Here is a 14713-nt window from a genome sequence, read left to right on the forward strand (position 1 = left end):
GAAAACTAGGTGACTAAATTTGAGCTCAACAATCCACAGTCTGGCCAATGCCTTATACAGTGGCACCACTATCTCTGTATTCTTATTTATCAATGTACTTTTTATCAAAGCAGCAATACAACATGCAATCTTCATAACACTAGCAATGTGCCGTTGAGACTTCAGCCCACTACCAACCATAACCCCAAAATCCCCATTCTCATCCAGGTTGAAGATATATGGGTTGCATAGTTTATTTGACAAACAGAAAAGAAGGAACATGATAGAAGCTTATAAGCTATTAAAGTGGTGTCATAAAATTGACACAAAAGAAAATTTTCAATATATGATGAATAAAGAGAGAACTAGGGGTTACTCCTTGAGTAGTGTAACAGTATAGTGAGTAAGAGTATGCAGACTAGATTTTTAGCTTGGAGAGTGGTGAATGAGTGGAATTGATTGCCAGAATTAGCTGTGAGTACCCTGACAGTGAATGAATTTAAGGAGGTATAGCATATAAAGGTTAGCATGGATCTCTCGTGATGAGTCTTCTGACTCATGGAGAGTCCCACATAATAATATTCTTGGAATTTGTGGTGTGGGGTTTGTAAACAAATGAAACTACAAGACTTCCTATCCCCACAATGATGGCTTCAATGTCATCATATCCAATCCAGTCAGCACAGATGATATCTGTACTGACTGGACTGGATATGATGTCACTTGATGTTCTCAGGAGCTTCCTACAGGCAAAGAATGTGACAGTCTTGTTCTTTGCACACATTTGTGCAAAAATAGCCTGTTTTGTTATTGAAGGTTTCTATACATTTAATGAATACCCATTACAATGATCATTTTTAATCTTGAGAAGGATTCTAAATTTTGAGGCCATGAAGGGATCCCTGGGATTGCTTTTTTTTTTTTAAGCATCATTCAACACACATATACCTTCACAGCTTAAAAAATGTAGTGTCCTTCTCTGGATCAAAAATGAACAATGTAATAATGAACATTTCAAGGATACATTGTTGTGGGACCCCCCACCCTACACACACACACACCTTGTTCCATGAAGAGTGGTGGAGAAAGGAATGTACTGAATGAATTTAAAGTAATGTACAGCAGGCATTATAATAGCCAGAGTAAATTTCCTGTCTGGGAGTATGTACTATTTTAGGTCTAGGAGCTGGCTAACATAAACAACTAATATAGATGAAACCAGTGGTAAAGCTTCAACTTTATGCAATGGCATAATTTCTCCCTCCTGACAATCTGCTTTTCAATGAAAAAGCCTGAACTTAACTTCATTCAGTTATTTCGAAGAAAAAATGAAAATTTTAGTTTTTTTTTTTTTTTTTAAGACTGAGAACTTATTTATCTTTGATACAAATAAGATGTTCTTTCTCCTGAAAGCTGGGTTTCTCCTCAGGAAAAACAAAACAATCCCAAGAATACATCCAAATGACAAGCATAGTATTCTCGATAAATAGCTAGTTAAAGTATACAGATAATTGTTTATACCTTCTGTAACATTTATGATGAACTAAGGGATTACTATGGTTGGAAATAACAATAAATCCAATATCAATCAATTATTTATAATATTATTAAAGAAACTCTCTGAGGAACAAATAAAAGTCAGTTAAGGTTCTGAAAATTATCTAGTTTCTATACAAGGACAATGGTGGAAAATGAAATGCTAAAGTGTTTTGTTATTATGCATTAACTGATCACAAAACTAACAACATAGGAGTGCTGTGTTATGAGCTGACATTTCTTGAATAGCTCTTGGTCATGGAGAAAACAAAACAATGTGAGAAAGGCTGTTTGAAAAAATAAAGACAGGAGAAAAATAAGATAAGAAGTGTTTTGGTAAGTATGAGGCTAAAAATGTATGGATGTTGAGCAGAAGCTGCTCATGTTTTTTTATGCACTTAGAGGAAAATGGAGCAGTACACATGAAGCTACCTACAAAAAATAAAGTATAAAGTAGAAACAGAACATCTATGAGAAAAGTGTCTGAAATGAGTTTTACTTAATTACTACTATATCTTTTTTTTTTAATCAAAACCAAGAGGTTGCAAAACCTATACCATAGTAGCACCATGTGTGGGCAAGTGTTTAAAGAAGGAGGAGTCAACGGCACATTTCTTGAAAAAGCTGGCAGTTGTGTTCACTAGGAAAAATTGTATAGGAAAAGTTCCCAAGAATGGAATAAAATGAAGGAAGCAAATGAGAAGTTGGTTTGATAAGTCTGGAGTTGAATTGTGTATTGTCCTTTAATGATTCAGTGAAGCAGTACACATGAAAATGCATTTAAAAAAGACTGCAGAAATAGAGCATCTATGAGATGATAACGAGGAAGTCCATAAGAGAGAGAGAGAGAAAAAGAGATCATCTTTTAAGCAAGCTGCTCTCTTTTGTATACAACCAAGAATTCGTAGGGATGTTTTGAGTGCACCACTCCAAATTTGAGAACAATATCTAAAGTCAATTGGATTAGTGTAAGAAGCAGAACAGAAGTGTAAGTTTGAACCACCACAAAAAAAAAAAAAAAAAAAAAAAAAAAAAAAAAAATGCTAAGGTTTTTGGGAAGCTGAGGAGGCTATGGATGCAATATGTTTATGCCAAGATAAGCCAGCAGTGAAAGTCAATCCAAGAAGGGAGGGGGGAGAACTGGTCTGGATTGGAGATCAGAATATTATCAAAAGTAAAGGGGAGGATAGAAATATCTTTTCTTCTCAAAAATAAGGCAGAACTGTGTTTTAATAACATTGAAAGTCACCAGATTATCATTATTGTGCTCATATGACATTGATGAGGATATCACTGTTTAAGGCAACGGTTATGAAAGATCTTGAACCTTGAATCATTTAAGTATTACAAAGTTTCTCGAATGAAAAAACGAAATGGAAAATACTCTCGTCAGCAAAACTGTGAATAGGATTTGATGTCAGAGGGAAGGTCCCTGATATATAGAAAGAGGAAGAGCATAAGTAAGAGCATAGCACCCTGGGGTAGTCTAGTACTGATGGAAATATCTAATGAGAGGAAACCACTGTCATGACAAACTTCTACATTACTTTTGTGAGTGCTGAGGTGAGAGCAATGGGATGATAGTTTAACTGATAACTTTTATCTCCCTTTTTATAGATAAATGCCAGACAACTGCAATAGCTCATACAGATGATATAGGATGGATGTTAATTCTAGAGCACTAGTTTTTAGAACAAATGGAAGGATATCATCTACACCAGGAAAGTTATCAAGACTATTGAAGATTTTTTTCTGATGGTCCTCTGACAAATCAGAGAAGGCATGCTGTGAGCAGTTCATGGTATAGTAGATGCAGATGGCCAAATCAACTCCTATTAAACCTCAAATGCTCAGAACTTGCCTCCTCTGATATTTCATTATCAGAAAAATCCTTTACAAGCAGTGCAAGAAAAACTGATGCCAAGAGATCAGGTCTCTGCCTCAGCTTTTATAATGTCATCCTGTAACCATAACAACACGAGAAACAGAAACATGGAACGACAGAAATTAATATTTTGAGAGTTATTCTTAACACTGTTAGTACAGTAACTTATTTCATTGTTCATAAATTGAATTTGAATGAGAAAGGACATAGGCATCTGAAGAGATTGCTGTTCTGAATGAGTCAGTGTGTCCCAGTGTGGATGGTAGCAGGGGTGGCCTCTTGTGGAAATGGGTACTTGGGAGAAGGAGGACGACATCAGGTAACACTGAGCCCAGTGGAGTCTAGAGGGGATAATGCTGGGTATAGAAACAATGGCATTTTTATGCTTTATAATAATGCCAGGAGTATTCAGAATAAGGGAGAGGAATTGGTGGCACTGATAGCATCAACCTGGCCAAAGATTATTGGAATCACCGAGACATGGTTGACAGAAGAGGATATAATAACAGGAATAGAAGTAGCTGGGTACATTTTTCGGCAGGATAGGAAGGGAAAGCACAGTGGTGGAGTACTGCTTATGAAAAATGATGACCTATGCCCTCTAAGAGTGGAGGCTTTGGAAGGCTGTGGCACTAATGATTTTGAAAGCATACAGTGTGAGGTGGGCAAGACAGGATACTTAGTGGGGTGTTGCTACAGACCAAGGAGCACAGAGGGTGGGGACCAGGAGATGTTGAGACAGTTGAGCTTGGCAAGTGCAAGAAGAATGATTGTTATGGGAGATTTTAACTACAGCGGTATAAATTGGGGGAGAGGAAGATGCATGTAGCAATAATGGAATGGAATTTCTAGAATTCTTGAGGGACAAATGTCTTAGGCAACACGTAACAGAGGGAACAAGAGGTTCAAGAGTTTTGGATTTGGTTATAGCATCAGAAGAGTTGATAATAACTGAAATGACATCTCTCCCACCAGTTGGAGAGAGTCACCATATGGTTTTGACTTGGAAAATGAATGACATGCAGGAGTATCAAAGAGACAGGAACGTATGTGGAATTATAAAGCAGGTGATTATAATAGTCTTAGACGTCAACTTAGTGAAGTTTCGTGGAGGAAGGAATTGGAAGGTCAGGATATCATTAGTGCTTGGGAAATTGTGAAGGAATATTTGTTAGCAGCAACTGTAAGCTGTATTCCACGAGTGAAGAAGAGGACACAATTTGGAGTAAAGTGGATGACAAACAATATTAAACAGGAATTGCATGCGAAAAAGAGGCCATGGAAGAAATATAAGGAGACAGGTGAAGAGAAGATGCATGAAGAATATAAGAGACAGGCCAGAAGAGTGACTAGTATGGTAAGGAAGGCAAAACTGTAATATGAGAAAAGATTGGCCCTTATTTCCAAGGAAAATCCAAGGGAATTTTTTAGCTATGTGGCCAGTAATGACTGTGGAAGAATGACGTTGTGGGATAGAAATGGGAATAGAGTGAATGATGCAGAGGACATAGTGATATTGTTCAATGAACACTTTATTGGAGTATTTCATCCTAGAGGAATCAATTTTAATACTAGAGGGATAGGGCAGATTCAAGGTTTAGAGGTGCAGGATGAGAGTGTATTCCACATACTGAGTACTCTGGATGTTAGTAAAGCTGTGGGACTGGATGGTATTTCACCACAAGTTTTGAGAGAATGTGCTAAAGAACTGACAGTGTCTTTGACCTGTCTTTTCAATGAAAGTCTGGCTGCGGGAAAGGTGCCCATGGAATGGAAGGAAGGTAAGATAGTGTCATTGTAAGAGCGGTAGCAGACTAGAAGTGTCTAATTATAGGCCAGTTTGTGTGTCATCAGTAGTTAGTAAGATCTTGGAGAAAGTAGTGAGGGACCTTATAACAGCATTGGGCAGATGAGGGCAATGTTATCTGTGAGAGTCAACATGGATTTGTGAAGAGGTGCTCTTGTTTTAGTAATATGCTAGCCTTTTATGATAAAGTTACAAGAGCATTAGATGAAGGAAGGGCATATACTGCCATTTTCCTAGACTCAGCAAAGGCATTTGACAGGGTGCCACATGATAAGCTGATATTCAAATTGCAGCACATGGGTCTGGATGTCAGATTGGTCAACTGGATTCAGGATTGGCTGCCCGATAGGTATCAGAGAGTTGAAAGTTGTGTATGGTGGAGCAGTATCAAAGAGGCAAAAGGTTACAAGTGGTGTTCCACAGGACTCAGTGCTGGGACCTATATTGATTATCCTTTATATCAATGACATTGTCCGTGGATTGCAAGGGGATATTCAGTTGTTTGCGGATGATGTGAAGCTGGGGAGGGTTATTAGTAATAGTGCAGATGTGGTAGCCCTGCAAGAGGATTTGAATAAGCTATACTTTTGGGCAAATGAATGGGGGGAGTCAGTTTAATGCAGCAAAATGTAAGGTCTTGAGGTTTGGGATGCTGCATACTCTATGGGAGGAGTTAAACTGGAGGAAGTAGGGGAGACAAGAGATTTGGAGTTGATGATTGATAGAAAACTGAAATTTAGGGGACATATTGCAAAGGTAGTGAAGGTAACACAGAGGATTGCTGCAATAATGAGAAGGACACTGACCTGCAGAGATAAAATGGCTATCATTCCATTGTATAAGACTCTGATCAGACCACACTTATTGTTCTCAGATCTGGTCCCCAGGATTTGAAGGGGATAAATTAACTGTGGAAAGGGTACAAAGGCGGATAACAACGATGGTGTCAGGACTGTACAATGTTAGTTATGAGGATCGGCTGAGAGTGTGGACTGCAGAGTTTGGTGGATAGAAGAAGGAGAGGCGATATGATAGAGACTTTTAAACTGCTGAGAGGTGGTTACAGGGTTGACACTGGGGAGTCCCTTCACTTGGTTGAACAGCGAGGAGTCATGATGAGAGGCCATCCCTGGAAGTTACGAAAGGAAACTGTGAGAAAGAGGGTGAGGAGTGGTTTCTTTGCATGAGGGTGGTGGAATGCATAGCCTGATGGAGTGGTGAGATCGAGAACGGTCAATGTGTTTAAGGAGTGGTATGATAGACTTTGTGTTTCCTAGGAGGGCCCTCCCTCGATGAGCCTTGATAGACTTGTGTTTCTTAGAAAGGACCTCCCATGATGAGTCTTTTGACTCCATGGAGGCCTGAATAATAAAATATAATAATAAAGCATAAAGCTGTAGTTGATGTAAACTTTATTCTGTTGGTGTAAACCAACAGAATTATGACATTAAGGATTAATGCAAAACCACTACCGGTCACAATTTTTCAGGTTTATGCTCCTACAGAAACTGATGAGGATATCATTGATACTTTCTACAATAAATGAATAGCCTTTGCAGGAATACCAAACAATATCATTGTAATACTACAAGGAGACATAAGTGTCAAGGTTGAATGTAGAAATTATAGCAGAAGAGTGTATGGGAAGTATGGACTTTGTGTTAGAAATCAAACATGAAAAATGAATACATTTTTGCATTGAGAATGAATTGTCTATAGGGAATACATTTTTTCTAACAGCAATTGTCTCCTGTTCAAAGAGCAACTGAGCCTTCATCGCTCTCTAAGGGTATTAGATGCAACTTTGTCCTTCTATAGTTCTACATTATACAAACATTACCTAAAGATAAAACTGACATCTTGGCATTGGTCTTCTCCTCTAACTCTTGTATAGATAACCAAGGAAAATCCCCTCTCATTTTACCATGAATAAGCCACTACATGCCTTTCCTGATCTTTTGTCAGAAAGATATAAGATCAGGAAAGAAAAATCATCATTAATCTATATCCAAACAAATCTCCTGGAAAATCTAAATTCTTGATTAGTAATTTTTGCTAATTTATGAACTTCTTACTTCACAACAGGTCTCCTAGCCAATTTTGCTCACCTTTTGACACAAGACATGGAAAAGTTGGGAAAAACTAATGTGGTCACTCTTAATATTTTCAAGTATTTCATTAAGTATACAGGCAACCTTAATTTCACTCCTGCTCTTTAAATTATGTCACCAGTGTCCTGTATGGTCATTAATGAACAACCATAGGGAACTTAAATATAAAGAGCTAATAAGCTTCATTTCGGCAATGAAAACATTGCCGAATTGCCGAAACATGACCTAAACGTCTTAGGTCTAGCTACTCACTGATGAAGCCTCAAAAAAGGCTGAAACCGGTCTGGGTAGTGACCTCCCTCCATAATGTAATAACAGCATACATTTCCTAGGAAATGTGGTTTACATTATGGAAAATACCTAAGAATAGATCTGAACTTCCCCCACCTTTGCAACGAGTCGTCCGGTATTGTACTATGCACTAGGATCATTTGCATTTGCTAACGCTAGTGTCGCCGATACTTTATAGTTTACTATATTCGGCAAGAAACTCTATGATTCCAATCTTTGAGTTTCTTATTCGGTTTTAAAACTATGTGGGATTCAATATCCCCTTAATTTAAGTAACCATAGGGAATTTCTCTGTCAATGCCAAGGTAATCAAGGGCTCTGTGTTTTCACTTACACTCTTCCTCCTATATATTAAACACCTTTTCGCTAACCTCAAATCTTGTCCATAGTTTTGCTGATTAGAGTACATGCTATTCTTGATTTGAGAAAATTTGAGAAACCTTGTAGTGCTCAAGTGATTCAAACTTCTAGATCTTCCATAACCAATGTCTCAAAAATTGTCTTATTTTGCAAGGGAAAAAAAAAACCTTCTTGAATTGACTTTCACATACAGCCTATCTAGACACAAGCCCATCAAATATAATGTCCAAAAAAAAAAAAAAAAAAAAAAACCTATCTTCTTTTGATCAAAATACTTCTTACCTGTACAACTAATATTTTATAAATCACAAATCCACCCAACCTCAGAATACTGTTTTACATTTGGGGTGATGCAGCAAAAACCTGGTAAGACTAAAGAAATGGATAGCATCAAGATAATATCCACTAACATATGATCCCTATTTTGTAAACTGTGCATTATTTTTTTTAAATAGATATTTCATGAATTATATCACATTACACCCACTTTTACCTAATCACATACGAATGCAAGCAGCTCCAAACTTATCCTCTTCTTTTATTCCTTCCCTTTGTTTTTTAGAACAAACTTCCTCCATACGACTTTTCCCGTGAATACAACCTCCAGCTCATTGAAAAATTACTAAACAGTATTTCTTTCTTTCTCCGTGATTGCTTGCACTATGTTCTTATAGATTTTGTAATCTTGTCAGTGGAGCTAATATAAAAGAAAAAAAAAGGGGGGGGGGGGCTTTCTCAACCATATTATCAATAAAACATACTAAACAGATCTTTTGATGTTCCATTTTTTGTTCATTTTATCTCTCTCTCTAATATCTATCAGCCAACCAATCTACATTCTTAAATGGAAGTGGCAGAGTTTTTCCTCCTGGAAACTGATTCTTCATCCTACAAAACAGGCAATGCTAGCCAGAAAACACATGCAATTTACATATAATATACACTGGCCTCTTAGCATTAGTTGCTTTGGTCATAACTCCAAAACAAAAACATCATTATTAAAAACAAAATGACCATGAAGTACCATGGGAAATTTAGATAAACCACATTCATAAATTACCACTATGAAAATATTATAATTATTACAACAACAATCTCCAAACACTCATTGTGGAAATCCTTAACCAGCAATGTATTATACTATTTAAGAGGGCTATCACTTAAGCTTGTCTCATTTATATCATATTTTGGCAAAGCTTTCCACTCACCCTATGAAAAAAATCTATTAATTACACCCTTCTTCTTCTTCACCACAACTTAACTTCTTGGGTAAGGGTCAGTCATTGAAGGATGGATAAATGGTGGCCTACTGGACCTCTTTTCCTACTATTCACTCAAATACTGCTTGTCTACATTCCTTCAACCTCCTTGCATAAGCAACATTCCAGAGTCCTGATATTAACTTGATCCTTCATCTCTGGAACCTCTCCAGCATTTCCATATCACAAGTTTGATGAATGCCTTATAACATTAGCACCATTACCACTTCACTATCCTTACTTGTCAATGTGCTCCTTATCATAGTGGCAATGTGATGTGTAGTCTTTATAACACTTGTGATGTGTCCTTGATACTTTAGTCCAATGTCAACCATTACCCCAAGATCCTAAATCTCATCCATTTCCTCAAACACAGTTCCAACAATACAGTACACCACCTTAGATCTCTGCACTCCAAAGTGCAGCAACCTGCATTTATGAAAATTAAACCCCCACTCACATAGTCCAAGCTAAAAGTCTATTTAAATCTTCTTGAAGGAAATTAATATCAGCAATATTCCTCATAATTCTTCCCAAGTTTGCATCATTCAGCAAATGAGCGACTGAATATCCCTAGTCAATCCACATACATGAACCAAGAAGGGTGTCCTAAGGCAGTGTTTCTCAAAGTGTGGTATGCATATCCCCAGGGGTATGTGGCAATTTTCGGCTATGCATCATTAATGCATGGAATCATTATTAAGAAAAAAAAAAATTATTTTAAATGTATATATTTCTCAATAAATTATATATGAATTCTCCTACTCAAATTGCTAGTTACTATAACCACGACATTCACATCCTGACGATAGTAACTCACTCCCTGCAGTAAACAACACACGCTCCCCAACAGCATCACTATACTGAAGATGTAAAAAAAACAAGTAGTTTTATTGTATCACTGAATAAGGTACAGATACATTTGCAGTCTGTATAATATATTTCTCAACAAATAGTGCAATTAGAGGCAACTGGGATAAAAATGGCACTAATGAATCACAACTCCCCTCCAACAGAAACTGCTGTATAGCCTCAAGCAAAACCATATGTTGCCAGAGCAACATATGGTTTTGCTTGACACTACCTCCGTTATGAACGTGTTCAAACGAAGAAACATATAGTGAATGTGTTTCAGATATTATGGAATTCGGTTGAAGAGAATTTCAGATATTATGGAATTTGGTTGAAGAGAATTAGTATTTCAACTCAAATGTTGGCTTGTCTTTAGTTCGCGCGATCTCTTGTTAATGCCGCACCAATGATATGCACTTCTTCATAGCTGGCCTATCATTGCTGTCTGTTTGGCACTCATCTTTTACTTTTCATTAGCCATTTATGAAGGATTGTTCATTATGTATCTCCAGTCTTGTAAATTACTGGTAATTTTTGCTTGAAATAATGGGAAAGAAGATGAAGCTATTTGGGTAAACGACTTTGACAATGAACACAAGGAAATTGTTCTCGATGCCAAAAGTAGCAATAGCGAATAGGAGCTTCTTGGTAAGTCACACCATTTTCAGTTGTTTTTTTTCCTGAAAACTTTAGTTTCCGAAAATTCGTGCATATATCTCGCACCACAATTTTTAGCTTTAATTTTGGGAAAAAAGTGAGAGCTATATTCAAATAAATACAGTAATTTTTTTAGCTTTCAAATTCTTAAGTATGGATCATTGGTTAAAGACTGGATTTATAAAATGCACAAAAGAGAGCAATATAGCAGATACATGTAGTTGCAAGTAACAAGAAAACGTTGATATTGTATCTGGATCAAATGAAATTGATAAGGGTGTGTCGTCGGACATCTTTAGAGAACCAACTAGGAAGAAGATGAAAAATCTTCGTACGTATGATATGAATTATTTGAAATGTGGATCTTCATGGATGGGAAATGAAGAGGAATCTATTCCAAATTTTGTTCTATTAAAAATAAATCATATTTTTTGTTTACATGAACATATAAATTCAAATTAAATAGACATTTACAATGAAATATACTTTATTATTTTGATAAAGGGGGTTACTTGGTAATAATGAATATTTAAGAAGGGAGTATGCAGATATCTGAAGTTTGAGAAACACTGCCCTAAGGCATGCTAATTGTCACCTTCCTTTTATGAGACACTGCTCCATCATATACAACTTGATAGTATCACCGGGAGAGCCAAATTTCTAATCTATCAAATCAATCTGTTATCTAATCCTATCTTCAACAGTTTGTCCACCAATTTGTCATATGGTAATCTACTAAACTGTGCTTAAGCAATTATTAGCATCATAATAAAAATTAGCAATGGAATGACACTCACAGAAAGAAAAATAATTTTTATTACTAGATGAATTTTTGGCTAGGCTTTCTAGAAAATGTCAATGCATACAGATGACGACAGGCAAAATAGAACACTTCAAACATAAGCACGTGACAATATATGCTATTAAATGCAGGAAAGTAAAGCCATCTACAACTATTAGAATTCAAATAATAAATATTATTTTTCTGCTGATTGCTGCATAACAAGGTATTCAGCTCCCACCAGTGCAATCTATTATGATTGCGCTGATAAATAAATAAATTTATCTTGACTAAATAAAAGATTTGTTATTTGAGGATATCAGCAAATAATATATCTGATATTACACACAAGTATTAGCACTTTGTGGAGCAGAAAAATTTTATCCTCACACTCTTCTGGAATTTTTTCTAGTGTAAGGCTTTTGTTAAACAGTCAAGTCAAGTGCCATTAACTCCCTGGAACATTCCCTTAAAAAAAAAAAAAAAAAATAGCAATATCTCTTCGAGCCAATTGCCTTAATGTTGAGTTTACTTACCCCTGCCTGCTCACTCACTTCCAATCTTCCCCTCTGACACACTGTCTTCAGTTGTAGTCTATATATGGATTAACAGTGAAATCAAGCAAGCAGTGTTACAAAAGAAGTTGTTATGAAGGAAGTAAAAGAAAGTTTGCAGTGAACATATGCATGAAAAGTATAAACTGCAGACTAGAAAAGTGACAAGCATGGTTAAAAAAAAAAGAGAGTAGAATATATGAGGGAAGATTGGCCAGTCAGGTCAAAGATAATCCAAGGGAATTTTTCTGCTACGTGGAAAGCAAGAGGAAAAATAATTACGTAGGTTGACAGTTATGGTAGCAGAGTAACCATAACTGTCCAAACATTGATGAAGTGTTGAACACTTCAGTACATAACATATCATAGTGGTGGAATGATACAATACGTAGAAGGGAGGCAAGGATTAGTAGCATTAAAAATGAAAGAACTAAAGGTATAATCAAGTGTTGCTTGGGTTAGATCTTAATAAGGCTATGGGAATGGCTGACAATATCACCACATATTTTTAAAGAATGTTCAAAAGAGTTAACCCTTGACCTGGTTATTTAATGAAAGTCTTACAGATGGGAAGTTTTCTAAGGAGTGGTAAGAAGGTAAAATAATACCTCTCCACAGGCATGGTTTAAGAACAGAATTTTGCAATTATAGGCATCGATCTGTATATCTACAGCTGTGATCAAAGTGTTGGAAAAATTGGTTAGAAACGGAATACAAGATTGAGTTGATGGGCATAAGATACTCTGATGGTCAGCATGGTTTTGTGAAGGGCAGATCTTGTTTGAACAATTTGTTTTATGAAAAGGTGACCAATGTGTTGGATAAGGGTGAATCATATACAGTGATATTCTTGGACTTTTCAAAAGCATTTGATAGATTACAACATAAGTTGGTGTACAAGCTACAGAGGAGAGTAATAGATAACATAATGGATAGGTGGATCATAGATTGGCTCTCTGAATGATACCAGCAGCATGATGGAGCAGTGTCTTAGAAAAGGATGGTGACTAGTGACATGCCAAAAGGTTCTGTTATTGAACCCTCTACTGTTTAATTTATTTGTTAATGACATTTCATGTGGAATGACTGGAGATCTTCAAATGTTTGCAGTTAGAATTATCAGGAGTGTTGCTGATGGTAATTCTCTACAGGAAGATTTGAATAGACTTTTTAGCTTGGACAAATGAGTGGGGTTACAGTTTTAATATTAATAAATTCAAGGTGTTACTCTTTGGAATACAGAAATATAAGGCTACATATTCTATTAGTGGAGCTGACCTAAGGGTAGTGGATGAGATTTGTGATCTTGGAGTAATGACAGACAGTAGGAGATTCCAAGGGAACATTGCAAGTGTTGCAAAGACTGCACATCGTATTGTTGCTATGATAAAAAGTACATTGACATTTAGGGATAAGGAGATGGTAGTGGTGCCTCTATATAAGGCACTGGTCAGACTACATACGGACTATTGTGCTCAGATTTGGTCTTTCATTGTGATGTGGAAACACCAGAGAGGGTTCAAAGACAAATGACCAAAGTGATATCAGGAGTCTGGAGTGTTGGTTATCAAGAGCATTTGAGGGGATGTGGCTTATAGAGGTTGGTGGAGAGGAGGAAATGAGGAGATATGATAGAGACCTCCAAGTTGGTTAAGAGATTCTATCAGAATAATACAGAAGGAATTATAAAGAGTAAATGTTAAGATGGAAAAAAAACGAGAGGCCATCCCTGGAAGTTGTATAAAGATGTAGTGAAGAATGGTGTGAGGAGTAGATTTTTTTACGCGGAAAATTGTAGGTGAGTGGAATGCATTGTGAATGCATGTAGCATAAATAAATTCAAAGCTCATTATGACAGACATGTTGCTGGTTGAGCAGGCCTCCCACAATAAGTCTGTTGATTCCATGCAGGTGACCAAAATAATATCATACCAACAATTTTAATGAAATACTCCTTAAATATTTTGACACTACATCCTCTGCAGTGGTTACTTTTACTATTTCTATGAACAAAGTTCATTCTCTTCATAAATCATTTTCTTCTATTCTCTATATATCCAAAGAATTTCTTGAAAAAAATTTTTGGTCTGAATAAGCACCCCTCATATCCTACTTTCTTTTGAATATATTACTTTTGTAGGCACTATTATTACCTCCCACCTTATAAACTTTCCAGACTGTCTGGTGTACTATTATAATCTCAGTAACAGTGCAATATGGCCTCTACTGTCCCCAAATCAGTCAATCAACCAATACCATATTGTCTACTTAATCTCAGCTATTTTACACGTCATACTACACCTCCTTTGGAATAAAATCAAAAATTGCTATTGTTATATATTCTGTTGCAGTCTGAAAAATCCTGATATGGTTGGTAACAGCATCATTTTTATGGAAAATTAATCTGTTTAAACCAGATTATACAAATCATCAGTTAGAAAGCAATAAACTGAGACAAACTGTTTCATTTTGTTGCATGCTTTTGTTTTTATTTTAAATAACTGATCATGACATTAGAGAACTGTTTACTTCAAATTATACACTGAATATTGAAAGTATTCCAGATACTGAAAGTGCATATAGTATTTTGAAAGGAAAGAACTACTCATAATAGAATAAAATTTATGAAATCAAAAACATT

The sequence above is a fragment of the Typopeltis vanoorti genome, chromosome 6 (assembly GCF_054136105.1).
Source record: "Typopeltis vanoorti isolate ZY-2024b chromosome 6, IOZ_Tvanoo_1.0, whole genome shotgun sequence".
Classification (NCBI taxonomy): Eukaryota; Metazoa; Arthropoda; class Arachnida; order Uropygi; family Thelyphonidae; genus Typopeltis; species Typopeltis vanoorti.